Source organism: Numenius arquata, chromosome 3, assembly GCF_964106895.1.
Source record: "Numenius arquata chromosome 3, bNumArq3.hap1.1, whole genome shotgun sequence".
Taxonomy (NCBI): Eukaryota; Metazoa; Chordata; class Aves; order Charadriiformes; family Scolopacidae; genus Numenius; species Numenius arquata.
The window spans coordinates 26,598,063-26,619,702 of NC_133578.1; the positions used below are offsets into that span (position 1 = coordinate 26,598,063).

The 21,640-nt window shown below is 41.3% G+C and overlaps 1 protein-coding gene across 1 annotated transcript in view; it reads right to left on the reverse strand.

The window, feature by feature from the left end:
- Positions 1–5,418, reverse strand: part of SESTD1 (SEC14 and spectrin domain containing 1) — a 59,587-nt gene extending 54,169 nt beyond the window's left edge. The window contains exons 1-3 of the mRNA XM_074144860.1: positions 5,155–5,418; positions 1,762–1,815; positions 997–1,099 (exon numbers count right to left, since the gene is read on the reverse strand). The gene's annotated coding sequence lies outside the window, so the exon portion shown is untranslated. The remainder of the gene's footprint in view (positions 1–996; positions 1,100–1,761; positions 1,816–5,154) is intronic.
- Positions 5,419–21,640: the final 16,222 nt, after the last annotated feature.

Sequence of the window (21,640 nt, forward strand, 5' to 3'; positions counted from 1 at the left end):
TTCACTGCACAACACACAAGGAAGACACAACAACAATAAAAATCCCTTCATAAGGAATAAGTAATTTGAGAACTTCGCTAATCGTAATTAAACATGAAAGTAGAAGATATTGAAATATGCCAGATCTGGAACTTAAATACCTTGTTCATTCACATTTTTAAGTTTCAAAATATTTCAGAATTACACAAATTCATTGCTACACAAAATAAGAAATTATCTATGCTGCTCTTGAATTACCATATGCAAGAGAAATACATCTCTAACTTGCACAGATGTCTTCAGTTTTTCTACTCATGTTAAAAATTCTGAACATTTCAGCTGCAAACCACAAATTAAATGGGCCACAGCAACCACCTGCAGTTAACCACAGCACCTCTCCCATCCCCTCAAAATAAAACATGTAACATTCCAGTATCACAAATAAATGGTCACATGTTTCACAGAATATAAAATCAAGCTCTCTAAACTGCTACTTGGAGAATCTTGCATATGAAAATGTATGTTACATACATTTTCACTGATACCATTTTCTAGGGCCAAATTAGAATATAACACGACAGAATTAACAAACACTATGCTAGCGGAGAGAAAATGGACAACACACATTGAGGGTATACTCATCAGAAAGAAACCATTGCTTTTACCTACACCTAAAAGTAGATAAGCCATAGCATCTTTCATTTATATATTACATGTCCATCCTTACCCTTTCACTCAAGAAGGGCCATTTATCTTGTCAAGTTCAGCCATACATACCATTTAGTGACCAAAACATCAAGTTAACATCAAATCCATTTATCTTGTTCTTCCAACATTTTTTTTTCCCCTGGCCTTACTTGGTCTAGTCAACATTTATTCTTCATGATATCGCTCTAAGAATACATCTCAAATTCAACTCTGTCAACACCACATGAGTTTAGCTTGGCTCTGAATTCTCACATGCCTACTACATCTATCTCCCTTGAATCATTGCTTCTGCGAAGCCCTAAGTCATACCTTCATCTCCTCTTAACTATTGTAATTTCCTCCTTAATGGCTTCTTTATGGCCCAGCGTTCCAAACTTCAGCTTGTCCAAAATGCAGCAGCTCATCTTCTCACCTAGAAACAGGAAAACAACACTCCATATTGATTTTCACTTGCTTCCTTGGTGAGCTTAGAGTCCACTGTAGGGATATCCTCACTTCAGAGTCTCTCACTCATTTAGTCTAAAGAGTAAAAAGCTTTGCCAGTGCATTTTTCTATCTGCTCACTCAAGGTGCTCAAGTCTTTCATTTCTCTTCTACACAGAAGCTTAACAACCCCAGAGGAGCAGCAACAATCTACCTCAATGCTTTTAAAACTTCTTTCCTTACCCACAACCACAGCTCCATTTTTAAATTAGAATTCACATATCTCCAGTCTTACGCTTAAACACTCTCTAATACATTTGCAAACACTACTCTTTGTGAGACACGGACACTGTGAGACACTGTAACACAAGCCACACAATTTTATAGTATCCAAGTCAAACTATGTAACATAGCTTCAGGATCAAAAGCTTTTTGTTAAAGCACCTTTTTAAAGATTTTACAAAGTCACAAGACAAAAATGAAGTAAAGTTAAAGAAGGCATGAGTTACAGCCTAAGTAAGTTTGTGCAAAACCAATTGCAAAGATATTGTTCTATGCAGTGTATTCATCAGTGTCAAAGCTTTGTAACAACCAAATACATTACATGAAAATTTTAAAGATCTTATTTTGGAAGAAATTGATGTTACTTACCATTGGCACCGGAACACAGTTAGGCATACAAGTTTGAGCTCTAGATGCCAGGTTCTGCAAATTTAAATGAAAAGAGTATCTGACCATATTTTTAGATGTTAATACTCAATCTAAAACTTTATTTCCTTGGAGGCTGAAAACAAGGGTTTATTACAAAGCTACATGATAGGGGAGTCAACATTTCCATTATATATCCACAAATACTTGTAAGCTAAGCATTCAAGTTGAGTTGGACAGCAGGAATCCCATATTTTCTACCAAAACATATGGCAGACATCAACATTGTTTATAATTAGCAGCCAATGCTCCTGAGGCAGCACCGGAAGCAGTGGGAAGGTAACAAGAACCAGAATCCTTGTAGTATGCTAGTAGTAGCCAGAGGTAATCTACACAGAGTTTTAGACAAAATCAAAAAGAGAACAGTGTTAGTGTTTTTTTGTGAAAAGAAAAAGAAGGTATTCCTACAAAGTAAGGTAATCACTGCTATAAAAAGTAAAAAGGCAAATTATAATTTGAATTTAAAAAAAATATAAACTGTCCCTATTTGTATTAGAAGACGCAGAATTAAGAGGTAAGCATCAAACATAAAACCTCAATAAATGCTTTAAGACTTGCATGAAGCCTTGTAACTGAACAAATTCCATCCACCAACAAAACCCAAAAACTCGAACAGTGTACCCTGTGTTACAGGTGAAGCCAAAACGCCAAACACATTTCATAGGTTTTACAGTTACTCAGATGCAGCAGTCATTACAGTAATTTCTCTCACAAGAAGTTTCAAATTTAAAAAAAAAGCTTACATTACCGGTATTTTCCTAGTCAGACAAATGCACTAGCAGCCTCAAAAAGATGGAGAGAAGGCAAAAGAACACACCCATAGATCAGGAATAAGATTATTAATATTAAGTGCTCAAAATAGCTTGAACAGAGACACAGTGGAAATCCTACAACATCATTTGTTACCCATACAAGACCCTATGGTAGGCTTTGCCTACTTTATCAGAGGCTACCTATTGAAGGTGTTCTGTATTTTCCCAGCCACTCATAGTCATTGGGAAATAAAGATGTTCCTCTTCATACTCCGTTCTTAAGGACTCTTGACAGTTATGTAAGAGGAGAGATTTAGATTAGATATTAGGAAGAAATTCTTTACTGTGAGGGTAGTGAAGCACTGGAACAGGTTGCCCAGGGAAGTTGTGGATGCCCCATCCCTGGAAGTGTTTAAGGCCAGACTGCATGGGGCTTTGAGCAACCTGCTCTAGTGGAGATGTCCCTGCCTGTGGCAGGGGGGTTGGAACTCGATGATCTTTAAGGTCCCTTCCAACTCTAGCCATTCTATGATTCTATGATTGTATTAAAGTTCACCATCAATGTATCTAGTCTCTTCCAGAAGCATCTCCAGTTCCCTTCCCTACTACCACTCCCAAGCAGCAGCCAACTGAAACTGAGCTGAATTTCACCTGACTCCTTTATTATGCTGCTCGAAAACAACACCACTATGTACATTTCCCCTGTTTAGGTAAGCCAATTTAGAATTATACCCTACAACACCAGGAGACATCACGGCACTGTTTCTTGTAAGAAACTTAAAAAGACATATATTTTCTTCTCTTTTGTTTCTAGGAAAACTGATGTTACAGATCATCTAGACTGCAAATAAAATATTATCTATGAGCATGCTACTTCAGGAAAAACAGTTGGCTGAGGTGATTTTACAGGATTTTTCAAGTAGTAACCTGCAACGTAAAGAACTGTGCAAATCCTAAAATCCATCACTAAATAACATTGTAATTACTCCTAGTTTTGGTGGGGAGTTTTGGGTTGGTTTTTTTTTTTTCCCTTGACATAGCAAAGCATGATTAGCACCTTACCAGCAAGCAGTAGGCCCCTCTGGCCAAGCTTCAGTTCTACTCTGCAGTCCACACCTTTCCCCTTTTCTCCTCCTTAAGTTTCTGCTTGGTACAGACAATGGGACTAGGACTATAAAAACCCGTATTCAGAAAAATGAGAACCCTTATCAGCATGGAAGTTCATCACCATCACTGTTCCTATAATGTAATAACAGTATGCATTATTTACTATACATCAAATCTTAGCAGACAATGTCACAGAATGAGGAAAGGGGGGAAAAAAACCAGTTCTTCCTCATCACAGTGTATTTTAAGGTGTGCACTAAGTCAACATCCAATTGTTAGGACAATGCAGACACTGCAATACTAAAAACACAGAGGGCCAGTATTTCCTTTGGGGTGAAGAAAGATGAAAAAACAACGGACAAAAGCATCTACTAATATCCATCCATGAAAGCCTTACCAATTTTGCTCATTAAAAAAATTACAAAGACTCAAAAAAACAAAGAACCGTTCTACACTAATTGATAAGTGTACTCTTGCTTCCACACTCGTTCAAACCCTTTAAGAAAAAGGGTGTTTTAGAGCATCTCCTTCCTACAACTGCCTGGCCAAAAAGCTCTGTTAGGGGGCAGCAAGGGGTACTACAGTTATGGGGGGAAAGGCAAATTGCTAGACAATGGACCTGTCAAAAACCAAAGAAATGGCAACTATGGCTCTGAGCAACCACTGCTTCAGCAGTGAATCAGCTTCCCTACCAGGCAGCGCTTCCAGAAACCCAGGAGCGCCCGACGCCAAGGCAGTGACGCGGCCGTGACTCGTCCCCACCAGCCCGCCACCCGCACTGACCAGCGGCCACGCACCGGGGAAATCCCCGCGAGAAACCGAGCGGATCGGCGAGGCGGGCAGCCGGCTCCCACCCCCGGCTCCCGGTCCCGGGAGCCTTCCCTTGCCCGAAGCCCTGTCCTGCCTTCCTTCCCGAGCCTACCGGGACACCGGTGGGCGCCAGCGGGAGGGGGCCGCCGCCCTCCCGCCGCCCGCACAAAGGCAGGCCCCGCCAGCGGCGGCGGCCACTCGGGAGGCCCCCCCACCCCCGCCACCGCGGCCACGTATGTAGCGGCGGCACGAACAATACCCAAACCTGTTGCGCGGGTCCCCTCTGGGCTGTACCGACCTGCCGTGCCCCCGGTCCGGGGACAACGGGCAGCACCCACAAAGGGGCAGGGTAAAGGTGGAAGGGCGGGGGAGAAGGGAGACGCGCAGCCAGCCGCCAGGTACCCCGTTAGCCCGCCCGCCAGCTAGCCGGGGGGAGGCGGTCCCGGCCGGGGAGACCGGGCTGTCCTGCCGTAAGGCCGGACCACCGCCGCCCCCCAGGAGGGCCGGGAGCCGGCCGACAGAGCGGGGCGCCCCGCAGGTCCAACGCCACCGCCCGGGGAACAAAGCGCGGCCAGGCCGCAGGGCCTGCGCTGCGCCCGGGGCCGCTGAGCCGCCCCCTCAACAGGGCTGCGGCGAGGGAAGAGCCCCTCCGGACGCGGCTACTCACCCGGCTCCAGCGCTCCAGGTGCCCGGGCTGTGAGGATCGCCGGCGGCAGAGCGGGCGGGCGGACGCGGGGCGGAGCTTTGGACCCGCCCGCTCCGGCCAGGCTGCGGCGGCCGCCCTCAGCCGCCTCGTACCGCCTCGCCGGCAGCCCTCGGGGACGGGGGCGGGCTCCGACCCCTCCCCCGTCGGCAAGGAGACGGCGAGCACCGGGCGCTACCGGGCCCGCCCCCGCTCCGCTGCCCTCGCCTCAGACCCCTTCCTCCGCCTGCGGGGCGCGGAGTCCGCGGTACCGCCCGCCCCTCCCGCGGAGGCGCCGCGGCAGCTGCGCGGGAGCCGGGCCGGCCGAGGGACGGCCCCACCCCGCCGGGAGACAATGGGCCGCCGCCGCCATCCCGCTAGGGGGTGCAGAGCGCTGCGCCCCGCAGGCCGCGGCCCCGCCAGGCCCCCTTCCCGCCGCCCCGGCCTCCTGTCAGGAGCCGAGGGGCCGTTGGGAATAACCCGGCGTGGGACAGGCTGGAGTCTGACGGACTACCGAAATTTTCGCGCTAGCAGTAGTCGTGCGTTACAATTTGGAGGATACGTATGCGCGTGCGTTGAATGCAAGTCAGGTTGATCGCAGGTGAGAACTGGTCGTTGATGACACCTCAGGCAGATGTTGGCTTCCACCTGTGGCTCTTTGATATCAGTGTTGCAGTAATCATGCAGCCGACATGCGTTTTGTTTCCCGCAGATTGCAACCTGTCATCTGTCCAGGCTCCTGGACAAACATCCTGAAACTCTGTCATGCCAAGGCTGAAATAATACAAGAAAAAATGTGGAAAGAAATGCTATGGAGAAAGCCAGCCAGGACACTTGTCTTGCTTTCAGTCTAACTAGCCTAGGTCAAGTTGCTGTCAGTCTTAAATCTCTTGCTGAACGCATCATTTCTAGGCTACATAATGGCTCTTAAAAAACGAATTGGCTTCTGCAAACTCTATCTTAACAGTTATCCTGCTCTTGTTATTTGCAGAGTGACTGTATATCATTTGCTATATCTTATATTCCATATAGAAGAACCGTCTCATGTAGGCTTGGCTTCTCCCCTTAAAGTACAGTTTGCAAAACTGCCACTGTTCCCTTCCTGGTAGCTGCCAGTCAGCAGGAGCTGCAGGAATCGCCCTCAGAGCACGCCTGTGGTACTGACCTCGTCCCTGGCCTCCGCTGACTCAGAAAGCTGTCCTCAGCAGCACAACTCATTGGATATGCAAGAGCTACAGATAAAGAATTGTCATTAAAATTTTCAGAGAAGGCCTGTCAGCCTCCAGAACATACCTTCTCTGTCTCTTCTCTGTCAGGTCTTTCCTGAAAGAACACTTAAAACAGCAACAGCAAAACAAGAGGAAGAGCAAAATACTTCCCTAACAACCTTTAGAAATAAACAGAGATAAGCAATCTTCATCAGCTTCCCACTGAAAGTAATTGCTGTAGAGAATCATATACATTATTTTGAACTTCTTAAAGAGGAAAATTTTTAAAATATCTAAATTTTGTGCACTAATGGTTTAAGAATGCACCAGATAAAACTTTTAGGTCACTCTTTTACATTTATGCTTATTTATTGTGTTCTTGTTGTCAGAAGATAAGACAACAGAAAGAAGCTTACACTATTCATCAACATTTACTTTAAGATCCCACAGGCTGAATCTTTGTAATCTCTGACTGTAGGATAAACAGTATTTCAGAACACAGAATAAGGGATGTGATGCCCAGCACTGGTGTCCAGCATAAGTCAAAACCTAATGGAAGTCACTGACACATATCTTCCATCTATACAAGGAGCAAAACTAAGTTTTTCTTTGTCATTTCACACTTCTAAAAGCCTCTGCAATAGAGACATTACATTCTGTGTACCATTCCTATCACACAACCTATACAATAAATGAAAGTACTTCTATTTATGACAAGGTTGTGCACTTTGGTTTGGCTTGTGGATCTCAAACTTTTCAGTAGGCACGAACTAATTAGTACTATTAAAATTTCTTATAGTTACTTTTGAGAGAAGAGAAATTTAGGCCAAAAGGTCACAGATGCAACTTGTCCTTCTCTGTTTTCTTGGTTGCAGCTGGAATCTCTTCTCCATGACTTAAGGAGGCTTCTTTGCATGCAGAGAGGAGGGGCAGGACTTTTGCAGGGGCTTCCAGTGCTCTAAGACAGAGCAACCCAAAAGTCGTTCTCATTTGTACTCTGTCTGGAGCTGTGCTAGTTTGAGTATCAAGACATTGTAACAGGTTTTCTGACTTTTCTGTGTATACTCTGCTGAGTGTTTGCCAGGACAGAATCTGAGATGATTAATCTTGTTTAAGGTCATACCGGCAGTTTGGAGTTGTAGTTAATTGCCTTGCAAACTACCAGTAAAAAGAAATCACGGTCTATTCTTATATCAAGGATCCATTTGATTAAAACAAGCCTTAATATATGCTATTATTCTCCAGCAGTCGTGCCAGATTTACTCAAATACGAATAAAAGTAAATAGGCTGAAAACATCCTGAGCTTTGGGCACTGTGCTGCGTGCCAGCACAACAGAGCCTTTGTTACAGGCAGAGCAGAGCCCTCACAATGGAGTTACAGCTTCCAGCTTCAGTTGCTGCACTTCCAGAAAAATCAGCCTTCAGAGAAAAACAAACCAAACCCCACACACACTTCTAGTGGTCACCAGCTCATCACCATGTCACTGGTCCCAGGTTCCACTAGGTGTGACAGTGGCCATCCTGTGCAGCACCCAATGGGTCCGCTGTGTATCTTCGGTCTTGCTCCACTTGCCAGCGGGCTCAGGGAGTCACTGTTGGGGAAACCCCCCCACCTGGAGTGATTTAATCTGCTGCCTTGCTTGTTATTTGCTGCCACATCTCCGTCCAACAGAGAGGCAATTGTTTTTACCTGTAGTACAAAAATGAATGTGAGTAGTTAAATTAGTGTAAGGCAGCACTACCCAGCATAAGTGGCTAGAGACGTAATTTGCAGACCTTTGCAATTCATGAATATACTGTATATACAGTAAATAAGAAAATAACTATATGAAGTGGGGTTAGTGTATTCTGGCAGTGATGAATTGTAAATAAAAACTGGAGAATGTTTTATATAATCATAACAAGGTGGTATCATGGTATCCACGGGTAAGCGGCAGAGGCAACTACTACTTTAAAGCCTTATCTGTTTATCATACAGCCAGATTCGTGTTGGCAAAACAGTAGAAGTCCCTTCTTTGTTGATAAACAGTATTAGGAGGTTTGGGAAGTGGAAGTGACAGAAAAATATAAGCATTCAGTGCATATTCAAAACACCACAGAAACAAACAAAAGATCTGCTACAGTACTCTGTATGTGAGCTACCATTCGCTGGCTTCTGAAGATAACCACATTCACCTGCTATTAGCATAAAAATTTGAAATATCCTTTTAAACACAAATACTAGTTTTTAATCCTGAACTGAGGAGAGATTGTTTCTTCTGAAACAATCAGCAACAAAGCCTTAAATTGTGCTCTTAATAGAATCTGAAACTCGAGTCCCAAATAGCCCAAAGCCGTGAGACTGCATTTACTGATTAGCACGAGCTGAAAGCCTGGCACTCTGCAGAGGCAGTGCCTAGCAGGTTTTGAAGGATCTATGTTTCATTACATTCATACTTATCAAAGAGTGTATAAAACAATCTTTTAAATAGCTATCTCATGGTGGCAATAATTCTGAAGTTTTTCAGTTAAATTATTTTTTAAAAAAAGAGAAAGCCTTTGTTTTATAAAGGTCTTCGCATGAGTGACATGTCTATAATGAGAGACAGCAGCATGAATCTTTGCAAGATTCTGAAGAAACTGGGTTTTTTTTTTGTCTTTTTTTTTTTCATATGCTTCTTAGTGCTCACATAGAAACAATAAAGCATAATCTGATCTCATCATATCCTTCCAAATGCTAGAGGCTGTTGGATTGTATGTCCTGCAGCAAGCTCTGCAGTGACTTTTATTACCTTGTTTAATTACTTTTTTATTTTCTATAAAATACACTCTTCATAACTTTTCTTTTCCTTCTTACTGAGGAAGTAAGGCTTTCTTGTAAAAAATAAAATAAAATAGAAGCCTAAAGGCTGCACTGCCTGAGTAGCAACCTGAGAAATGTTTAATGGAAGAAACACTATCTGTGGTCAGTATCTTGCTGCCCAGGTTTCTTAAACATGAACATGGTTTCCTCACAAATTTATTTCATCTTGTGATGGAGAAATGGTTTCTGGCTGGCAGTAGACCCTGATCCTCCATAATACAGGGGGAATGCCTTCCTTTCTACACCGGAAATCTGTCCACCAGGTCTGGCCTGGGTCTCATGTGCAATAACAAGGCTATGGATCTTGATCCTGTCTCTAGCTTCAGTCAGAAGGTACGTGACAGCGGAATGGAGATGGGTATGTCTCAGGTCATGCCTGTGGCTGCAGGGGAAGGAGATGAGAACCAGCTTACCTGTCACGTTAGGTGCTTGTGCCATACCACTGAGCAGGTTTGGTGGGGTGTCTAGAGCATACTGTGTCACTGGGTGGCTCAATCTGATCAGGGGTTACTGCTCTGGTGCTTGCTGAAGAGAAGGAACAACTGTGCTTACCACATTAGTTATCATTTTGAGCGATTCCTGTACAAAGCACCTAATGTTCTGCTGGAACCATATTTGCAGCGCCATGCTGCATTCTTCTGCTTGCAGCGAAACAAGAAAGAAGATTATTCTAATGAGGCTTGGTTACTTACTGTGTCCCTGCAACCTGCTCACTCTTTAGTTAACATTAGCCTGTAGAATAAGCTATGTTCGGTATCACCACCATTTTTGCTTGCATTAGATTTACATTCAATTTCCATCTTGAAAATGGACTATTAGCAGGTGTAGCGAAAAGTTAACAGTGTAAAGAAGGTTAGATGGTAATTTACGCCAGAGATCAAGAAACAGGTTACTTCGTGCGGTCTTAGAAAAGGGGAAAACAAAGACAGCTTTACAGTATTTGTGTGCATTCACCATCTTTGGATATTCTAGATTCTAGCGCAGTTCTAACCAGGAGGCGTTAACGAGCATGCTCTTGAGAAAAACTTCTGTAGTTTTTTTGGGGGGGTCAGAATGGGAATCATTTGGAGAAAGAATAAATTGAAAGTAATTTCCCATTAACTTTTTTTTTTTTTCTGTAGCATCTAAATAGCAAACCTTTCTATGTTAAAAAGAACTGGTCAGTTATGGATTTTAAATACATTCTTTGTATAGGTCCCTCTTCATATGGCCTGGATTTCTAACTTCACAAACAGCACCTGGCTTCCAGGGTATATACTAACAATAATCACAATCATCGTTAGCAACAGTGAATTGAAAGAGGCTAAGAAATATGTGCTATTTTTAGAGGCAACAAGCCAGAGCTCTTCACTCTCAGAGAAAAGCCATTTTTAGGAGTAAGTGGCTGAGCTGGTTAAAATTCACCACTGCTTCTGCTAGTCTATAGATGTCCTTAAAGATTCATGACTTTATAGTTTATTATATTTATTAAGCATTTAGGAGCTTTAAATTGTAACCTTTGGTGTAGAAGAGTGCTTATTTTATAGATTGTGCTATTCGGTGTTCAGTTCTCAGTGTTCAGTGTTCACCCTGCATGTCAGAAATCCTCATCAAGAAAGATAGAATTTCATGGTTAAAACCCCAACTATTTTACCAAATAAATTTATTACATCTGTAATTATAGTTGAAAAATAAAATATTTTTGAATGTGTGGAGGTATTTCTCATTGCTTTATCAAAACTGTTGTTTACAAACTTTAATGCATTTTGAAGGAGTAGTGTCAAATATAATTCATTTGGTTTATTCTTAACTTTAAAATATTTCTGAAATCTTAGTCAGAATGGCCAAGATTTTCAAACACATCCAAAAGCCCTTGGAGCCATGGGACATGTTTCTAATCCACAGAGGTGTTTTAAAATCCCACTTATTGGTCCTTGCTTTGTTGCTGTTTTGCATAGTTCATAAGTATTTTGTAAACTTTTTCCTATATCACTTTTCTGCACACATACGTCAGAAGTCATGGGCAATCAGGCTGCAAGGCCTACCTCATTCACAGAGGTCACACACATTACAAATAGGTTGTAAAGTCATTTAGGCCACCTTGAGAATAAGGGACTATTTAAATGCAATATGAATAATACTGTCTAATCCAAAGTGCTGATAATTTTCTAGTCTGAGGTTGCGAGCTTTTTGTCTTTACAGTATTTGGTGTTATACAACAACTGAAATTTGGATGTAACTGTTGAGTACTAAATTAGGTACTTGGCACGTTGTCTTCTAGTACATGAACATAATTTCAGAACAGCTCATACTGAGAGATGGGAAAAAAATAGGGCAGAGATGAAGGAAATCACACAACAACTTTTACTTAATAAGGTAATACTGAAAAAATCTCATAAAAGCAAATATTGTTGAAGAATGTTATCATGCACTGAGTAACTGTATGCAACAAAATTTTACAAAACATGAAAATTTATATTTCTATCTGTAAAAAAAAAAAAATAAAAATTATAACCCCCCCTCCCTTACAGACTCATAGCGAATTTTACTTCAGCAAATGATCCTTTCTAAAGAAAAGATCATTAAAATGCCTCATATTCTTCCCATGAGCCAGTGAGCAGGCTAAAAACCTTATGTACTATGAATTAAACTTTCAGTACTGTAAACTATAAGGAAACTTATCAGATGCATACAGATGAAAGCAAAGGAATCTCAGGGAGCACAGTCAGGGGCAGCTCAAGTAATGTGTGTGCAACTCCACTGTTAGGGCATGGCAGCGGTAGAAAACATTTCTGTACTTGGATTAGGTAAGAAATTTAAAATTAGTCATTTTGATTGTATACAGGTCAATTTCTTCTACTGTAACAAATGTTCATGAGTACCTTATTGCTTCAATGGTATCTTTCCTGTCATGATAATAAAGGTATTTAAATCTACTTCATTTTTCAGCATTGAGAGCTAAAGTTTAGTTATTTCTCATTATTTAACTGGCTTAGCCTCAGAGAGGCAGGAGCTGGGTGGACTCTCCCACAGTTTGGTGCAGGGTAGGCAGCAGCCAACTCTCAACTGTCACGACAGCCTGTCTATACCTACCCATTAAATCCGGCCAGTTGATCTGTGTGGTTTGTGGATCCTTTTACGGTGAGCTATTCAAGCTGTTGCATTTGTTCTCAGACTCCACAGAAAAGGAACAGCTATTTGCCACATCATGCTCTTGCATATTTCAGAAAAACTGTGGTGGTTCTATTCTTTTTCAGGTTTTGCAATGTTGTGTTTTGAGCTGGAGGAGGAAGCAGAATTTGTACTTAATGAAATGGCCATCTGGAGCGAAGGCTTTTCAAGTTCTGTGCTTCTCTAGTGGATGTATTGCTTGATAAGAGTTTGATACTGTTGCTGACTTCTATTGCTTATTTCTACACAGGCTCACATTTCAGGATTTTTGAAACATTTGTTTTAACTGAATCAGAAGTATATGATGTGGAATGTTGACATATTTGAAACAACACAATAAATGCATAGCTGTGAGATTGTTTTGCTTAAGCATTGTCCAAGGACTGTGCTAGTTTCACATGATTTTATGAAATAATTGGTTTTCATTCATTCTTCTCCTAAATGCTTTTTCATAACTGACTGTTGCTATCTTTCATACTTTAACCATGAGTAAAACATGTATGTTCTCTAGTTACAACCAGACTACTGTTAGCCTTTTTATCCTAAAAGCAAATATTTTGCTTATAATTTCCTGCCCTGTATTTATGAATGCCTGTATGATAAGAATCTGGAATAAAATAGGGAAAAAAAAAACTTGTAGAAAGTTAGAATTCTTAAGGCTGGCAAGAAACATTGGAGTTTTCCATATCTTGACATTGCAGCAAATTGTCCCAATGAACCTTCCTGCCTAAAATTCATGAGCACACTAAGCACATGTAGTCAGAAGCAGCACGGTTTTAAACCTTCCTTAGGATAAACAGGCCCCATCTGTTTTCATTGGCTTCTGTACCATCTAGGCCATCTACTACCCCTTCACAGAAACATGTCCTTATGGCTGTCAGTTGTTGTCACCAGTGCTAACTCTTCCCCTATAGCCTCCTCAACTAGCTCAAGTGAAGTCCTTTTCTGAACTCCAAACTTGCTGGCCTGTTCAGTACCTAGAGTTTGTCACTTCAGTGTCCTGCCACGAGGGAAGTAAACAGCCTTCTCAGCTTTGCCTTCAGCTAGCAGTAGAAACTTTGTTATGCATTTGTCTGTTTTGGTTTCCTCTCTGCTCTAAACATGCTTTGGGTTTAGCTCAAAATTCTCTCACTGCGCCCAAGCTGCCTGTCTACCTGTCCCTCTGACACCTGTAAGATGGCACGTGTCTCTCCATCCTCCCACCTACAGGCAGGCTCTCCTCTGTGGCTGGTCATCTCAGGCCAGTCTGATAAGCCCTAACGTCATTTGCACCTGCCCCTCTTGCCACTGCCTTTGCATGGTGCATTTTAATTCATGCAGCTACACATTGAACCAGGCTGGAGAAAACTAAAATCAAAAATAGCTTCTTTCCCTCCCCCTCAGGTTGATTCAGTCAGCACTTTCACCAAATGAAGTATTCTTCAAACTCTACCTTGAGTTAAAAAGTAAATCCCTCCTGCTAAGTCATACATGCCCTTCCCTCTGAGTACTCAGCCAGATCTCTGCGCCTTTTCCTTGTATCCATCCTTGACTTCAGTAGTCCCATCTTCAAACATTTTTCTGTTGCCCAAAAAATTTGACTAACCAGGGTTTTCTAACCAGCTGCTGTGCCATTCTTCAAATGGCTTCCACTTAAGTGGATCCAGCAAACTTTGAGGCCCCTCCAATATTCTAATTTTTGAACACGTGTCACAACCTCTGGCAGCACGCAGCAGATTACACATTTGCTGTGACATTTAGTAATACAGAAATGTTTTGAGATCAATCACAATTTGTAAGCTGTGCAGAAATTCCCCAGGCAGTTACGTATTACTTCTTCCTTCATTCTTTTTAATTTTCAACTCAGTGTAAGAAATTAAACCATTTTTGATAGAATGGGAAGAAAAGCCTTTTCATAATTCTTGTTCCAGTCCTGCTAAGCCTCATAAGTATAATTAGTTCTCTTATATTTATAATTCAAGGTGACTACTCATGTATATGAAGTTGCTTGTTTGAGCAAAATATCTGCAGAATTAGACATATTTTTTTTGCACTGGAGTGCAAATCTTCTAATTGGGTCTGTACAGGTAGCTACTACTGACAAGAAGCCCTATTCATTTCAAACAGTTCTGTAGCTCCACTGGCAGACTGTGATCTGGGCTTTAGATCACCTATAAACCAGGTAAGTATATGAGCAATATAAAAGATTTGAAATCAGATTTCTAATGACTAGAAGTCTTTTGGAATAGCGCAAACAGCTTTTAGTTGCATGAAATATGAGTCAAACTGGCACACCTGTCTTTGGTTGTCTCTGTTCTGTAAAGCAGACGTTAGAGGCCAGACCCAAGTTGCTCTTAACAAAGGCAGTTCACTTCCCAGAGCCAGAGTGTAGGGAATACTTCCCAGATCATGCCTGAAAATGCACAGTTTCTTTGTTTCTCTCATGGAGCAGGACACAGATATGCACTTTTAAACATTTGCAGCAGCTGATCAGCAGGAAAGCAAAACAGAAAATGAACAAAACCCTAAAGTCTTTCCATTGTTGTAGTTGGTAAGTAAAACATTGTATTTGAGTTTAATCTAGATTATGCCTCAAAATTTTCATCCTTGAATAGATTTCAAGTTTTTCTATTCTGCATATCCATTAATATCCTTATTTTTATCAGTGGCTGCCATGCATTTTTTTCAATTACATTTTTAGGCTTCCTTGGCAGAGCATGCCTTCAAAAGTCATTAATAAACTACCGTATTCTGAGTACTGGGTTGCAACACAATCTTTTAAAAATACAATCCGCATTTCTAATTTCAGGTTTAAATGCAACAGGAAAGATTTTTCTCTTTGCTTTGCAAAAATCCCTTTAAGACTCTCCATTTAAGGAATCAAAAATAAATTTTCTAATTTGCAAAATGCTTAGTGCTTGTTGCAGTAAAAGCATTGTAATTTTTTAATATGATCATATTCTCATTTTCATTTATTATTTTATTAACAATAAACACCAGCAATAATAAATTTTATATATAGTAGTTAGGTATAACAAGGTTACATCCAATCATAAGGAAACTAAACAACCTAATAGAAGCTTATGATTATTTTTATAGTATTAAATCAATAAATAAGCTCTGCTTACTGGTAATGGAAACAGGGTGCATGCCATTATTTTTCAAACAATTATAATACAGGAATCGTACTTCCTTTTAAAATTCTATTTACACATAACAAAGCAGAACATGCATTTGCTTGCCAACAAATTTCACATCTATTTTACTGAGAAGGGAAATTATTTCACAGTGGTTTTGAAAGCTTAGACATCTGTAAGCCATTCCAGTGAAAATTTTTATTGATCTAGAGGTTTTCAGTTGTTCAGAAAAAGCAGGAGGCTGCAAAAACATTAGCACAGGAGGAAAGGGAAACAGCACTTATGGCCACATCATTTATGAACTTCATAATAAAATAAGCCTGATATTGGCTCAACTTTCATTTTGGCATTTCTTTAAAAAAGCTGTAAATGACAGCACTGCGGAGGCATCATGTAGGTTTTGGTTTTTTTTTAAAGAAGACTGAAAAATAAATAGCTTTACAGTAGGGAAGCTGCAGTGGTGGAATCCTGTGCACAGGAGAGAGGAAGGCGGGCTAATCAGCTTCATGTTGTACGCTCACATCCCTGATAGAGCAGCAAAGCGATAATCCTTTCCTGTGCAGCACAGGAAGATATCACTTTCAATCTGGATCTCAATATGAGAAGTGTAATGACAATTCAGAGCCTGGCGCTGATAATTGGGAAGCTAGAGGGACTGATTTATGAGGAAATGGCATTGATTAAAATTTGCATTTAGAGCACTTTCTCACAGAGGATCACAACTGCTGTATTAGTGTTAGACCAGCATTTGCAAAAGCAAGTGTTAATGGGCTGCTGTACTCCCATGGCCTCCGGTACTCAGCAGATTTTCTGAGCAGGTGTTTAACAAAGCCAGGCCCTCCTGAACACCCTTGTGCTAAATACTCCACGAGGAAGTGGTGGGGATATAGCTGAAGCAATAGACACATTACTTTTATTTGTGAAAACACTCAGCCAGCCACTTCCCTTTGTTTCCAGGCAGGTGCCCCTGATTTAAACAGCTCAAAGGCATAAATAAAGCGACAGGAGTGAAGGGTCATTAGGATTGTATAGACACTACTGGTAATTCAGCAAACTGCCTACCTTGGAACCTCTAACAGAAAAACAAAACAAAACAAGCTCTCTGCCACTACTTCTCCCAAAACCTCAGCCAAAAAAAATTACATAAACTTTGACTGGATATGACTGGCACAGCAAGAGATGAAAGCATGCAGAAAGAAAGAAGTGGCTATGGAGGGGTTTGAGTGAAACCGGAGGGAATTGCAATTCAAAGGGTAGTTGCATCAGCCACTGGCTGCAAAATCACATCCACCACTAAAGGTACATGATGCAACCAAAAGGAAGAATATTGCGGAAAGGGGAGATGCAGGTATGTGATTAGATATAAGATATATCCACACCCACAAAATGGGGAGTGAAAGCCACAGAGAACTTTCCATGATTTTACCAAAAAACTATTGGAAGGACCTGAAGAAGATCCATAGACATAGACAAGATTTAGGAGTCCCAATAGTGTCACCATAACACTATGTACACTTATTAACCACCAGAACTTTCAAAAAAAAAAAAAAAAAAAAGAGGAGGTCGTTGCGGGGGGAATCATTCATTTTGGGAGCAGCCAGGCTTCTGGCAGATTTGTGGTGTACATGTCATGCTCCCATGGTTTCTCCTGCCCTTGCTCTTCTCCCCCCACCGATAAATACCTGGAGTTCCTTCCCGTGTGCCTACCCTTGTTATGTAGACAGTTGTAGTAGGAATGTTAAGACTAGGGTGAGTGGAGAATGAATGGGAGTGCCTGGAACAAAGGGCAGGAGAGGATATAAGGGGCCACGTGTTGATGGCACCTAGATTAGCAGGTCATCAGGATCCCAGCAGATCTGTGTGCAGCTTTGAAGCATACCCAAGTTAGGAGACAAAGGAGAGTGAGTAAATCCCCATGACTGACAGAGATGGGACAGGACGGAGAGGCTAGTGACTGAGAGCTCCTAAAGGGTGTATAAAAGACATATCCAGAATCAGCACATGGAGCTCATTGAGAAGAGTGGAGAAACTGCAGAAAAACTGAGCATGGTAATCAGCTCAGCTAACAGAAGCAAGGAAGTACTCAGTATCTGCTACAAAAATAGAAAGGGATTATAGAGCCTTTACATTGTTTTCCACAGCTTATTCTGTGGAATAAGTAATTTGTATTAGTGGAAATGAAGACATGCAAAGCATTATGAAGTAACCTTGGAGAAGTAAAGCTCAGCTGCAGCACACAAGTAGTTCTTTGCAGTGAGGTGGGTCTTTACGCCTTGCTATAGGACCAGGGGCAGCTGTGACAAAGGCATAAGCACATATATCAGAAGATCTAGCACATATAAAGAATTTGTGCTGCTACTGCTGGTGAATATACATCACTTTTAATTTGAAACAGATTCATTCAGGTCATTGCTCCAGTGAAATACATCCTTCAGTGATAATTTTCAAATCTCTCAGGTTCTCATCATTTAACCATTGTTAATTATTTAGCAATTATGCTGATGAAAGGTTAAAAATTATCACAGAGGCATTTCTTCAGTTAGAGGAAGGAGAAATGGTTTAAAATTAAATCCTTACCGTTGATGCTTAATGGTAATGACATGCTATTTTTATATTATTTGAAGTAACAGATGATTACTTAGAAACTTCGGCATTGGAAAATGGGCTAGAAAAGTATGGTGATCTAAGTAACAGACAAGCTTCTCTTCTGTGAAATTAGGACATGGTAGAAGCCTTTACAGAAATACGCCTTTACAAAGGGGTATCTTGATGAACACTGAAAACCACAACTTGAAGTTTATATGTCAGGGTCCAAATGTAAGGTAGGCAGAGACTACAGATAGGAGTGTTAGGAGAAACTTCGCCTTTCTAAGAAAGAACAAGGTATATTTTCACATATTACTAATACAGTAAGTCATGCATATTTAAATGAAAAGTAAAAGTAAGTTAAACCAATAGTGGATGCAGTATCTTTTTAAAATCATGCCTGAACTACCAGGAACTTCTGGTAAATTGCAAATTTTTTCTACTATTTTATGAAATTTAGCATAATTTAAAGAACTACCACATCTGAATGTCCCATCAGCCATTTCAGACTGCAAAAATGAAAATGCAATCTATTTAATTTCTCCCACAAGTAATAGCTGGTATCCAGGGTAGACAAAGGAACCTGTATTTCATGCTTTCTTCTCCTCTTTAAAGGAAAGTTGTAACAAATGAGCTGAGCCTTACTCCTCAAAATGAGTAATGCCAAAGCATTTCAGTGCAAGAGCAAGAAAGCGTCTCAAAGTCATCAGGGGTCCCTGTGAAGAATATCCTGCCAAGCACTCACACTTAGATTAAGGAAGATGTATTACGAGCACCTCTACCAATTGCATCCCTGACCCCACATGGAGGGAGGTGGGAGGAATGCAGCCTGCTCACATAGATTCATCTCAGGTTGCCAATCACTTAGTGTCTTTTTGGTGCCTCGTTCTAGACATTGTAAAGTCTTCACTGAAAGATGAGCCACTCTTTTGAGTATGTCAGGGGCATTTAACGTAATGCTGGGTGCTATAAACAACTTCAAGGCAATTGATGACCTAATATTTGTTAGAAATATAGAGCACATATTCAAACAGGAATAAGAAGAGAGCTATCGGCACATTAAATTTAAATAAGGACAAATTTGAAGATTCAGCGATGCCCTGCAGTATGCGGAAGTACATGGAGCGTACAGAACTTCTCACACTTTTCTGAGTACTTATTAGGGCTTAATATTCAAACGTTAACTGCAAAATACTGCAGAAATACCACAATTATGGAGAGAGGGGAATACAAGCCTTCTGTCAGGCTTTTACTGACAGCAAAAAGGACGAGATTCAAACTTCAGGAGATTCTAGTAAACACCAATTTAAATATATTACCTGCAACTTGGAAATATAAAACTGAACTAATTATTCCCACTTGTAAATGACAGATGAATTCAAATATTAAAACAGTATTTCACTGAAGAGAGGAGGAAGAAGCTCTAACGGGGTGAAAGGATAGCATATAACAAATAACCATTTCTTTAAAAAAATGCAAATATATAATATAAAGTCCTTCTTTTTCATCTCGTGTTGTGTCCTGTGGCCTCATCCCATGGTAGCACCTCAGTCTTGCAGGTTATGGCTGTGTTGCCCATGCTGCTGAGGAGTAAGGCCTCCAGATCCCAAAGCTCCTCGGGCCCAAGCTGATCATCATTTGCTGTCTCCTCTGGTGCCTCCAGCCACTTGCCTCACCTGCCCTGTTGCTCCACAGGGCCTTTGCAGCTCCAAGCTCATGTGAGTAATCACTGCAGCCCTGTTAATGGTGCCTGCTTCTCACTTCCCTCTGCTCTCCAGCCGGAGTGCCTGTAACACGCAGGACTGTACAGGAGGTCTTTGCTACTCAAAGCAGACTTACTAAATAGACTTTCTATCCTTCCTTGTCAGTCTATAGCTTTTGCACCATAAATTGCATTTACATGAGCTGATTTGCCCAGATTTATGCTCAGTATTGCAACTACAGCATTTCACTTACATTAGAATGTCTGTTTATTACAAAGGGAAATACTTCACCTGTAACACTGGCAGCAAACCATGCATCTTAGAGCTGACCCTTTGCTCCTCTCCTGCAGCCAGATGTCAAGAGTCCTCCTCCTCTTCTGGCTGGAGGGCAGCTCTTCCCTTCAGGCCTCAGCCATCAGGATTGCATTTGTCTAAAATGAAAGAAAATTGTAGCTGATCTTCCTGGTTCTTTCTTGAAACAGCAAAAGAGGAGATAAAATAAATGGCTTGACTGAAACCTTATGTGAACGTAAATTGTGATGTAGATTAAGAAGTCAGTTTGGTCATAATAGTAGGCAGGGTTTATCATTACATTTCATTTCTTTTAATGGGCACTTTCTGCTGCATTTATATAAATAGGGCCATTCCTTTTAAGCTGAATTGTGCATGTGTATTCCTCTGTGATTTAAAACAGCCAGAGCTTCAGGGCATATATATCTGAACTGCACCATACTCTTCCTTTCTGTTTTAGGGTTTTAATTGCTGCAGTGACCAAACTGTGAGCTGTCACTGGTTCCAAGGTGATTACACAATGTCTTCTCATTTCAAGAGGAGAGGTATGTTAGACATCACAAAGTTCCTCAAAGTTCTGATAGTTTTTTTTTAAGTTCTTGCCTGCTTCTTCTCACAGTGTTCAGCAACTGTGAAGACATATGCAACTTTTTCCCTCATTCTTAATGACGCTCAAAAGACTGCCACCCATTTTCATTTTAGAAACCATTCCCACTTGTGGTTTTTATATTTTTATTTTTATTTTTCATGGTATGGTTTGTTTGGGTTTTTTGAGATAACATCTCTAGAATGGGAGCAATTTCCCATTATCTGGAAGACATTATACATAGTGGCTTTAAGTAGCACTGTTCTCTGGGATAATCTAAAGCACATATAGCTCTACATAGCAGTTTCTGCTGGGGTTTTTACATTATTGAATTTAGCTGTGTAAACCTGTGGTAGAAGTCATCTTCCAAATGACTCCACACCAACCAGCACCTGCTGGGAGTCTTCAAGGGTGAGATAATGACCCTAAAAAGAACTTCATTTATAAGAGCATAGAAATGAATAAGCCCATGATTTGGGGAAAAATAGCCCTGTTGAGTCAAGTCACTCCTTTTTTGGACCTCTGTTATCTTAAAGTTGGGATCTATGTGTCCCTGAAGGTCCCCAAGCCTCCCAGATTAGCACTGCTGGAAAGCAGGAGAGCCATCAAGGCTTCTCAGCTAGGTAAGAGCAGATCTGAAAGTATCCTCTCAGCCCCAAATTACTGTCTAAACACAAACTGCTAGTCAGCACTTTGATAAAGGTGCTATCCACTGAGAATAGCTTTTAATCTATTTCTCCCCACACACTCTATTCAAACAGCATTTTCTACTTTTCTCATAACACATAAAGCTTGGCAGTCTTCACAGTACAGAGTGGGGCTGAGCTATTTCAAATGCCCACAGGACTTCAATTTTCCTCCTTGCTCTCCTGCAATGATTAATGCTTTTGAAAACAGAGTCGCACTGGTACGGCTGGAGCAGGCCTGTGTGCACCCGCGCGTCTGCAGATGGCGGTAACTGAAGGCAGGAGCAGAATCACCAATGCTG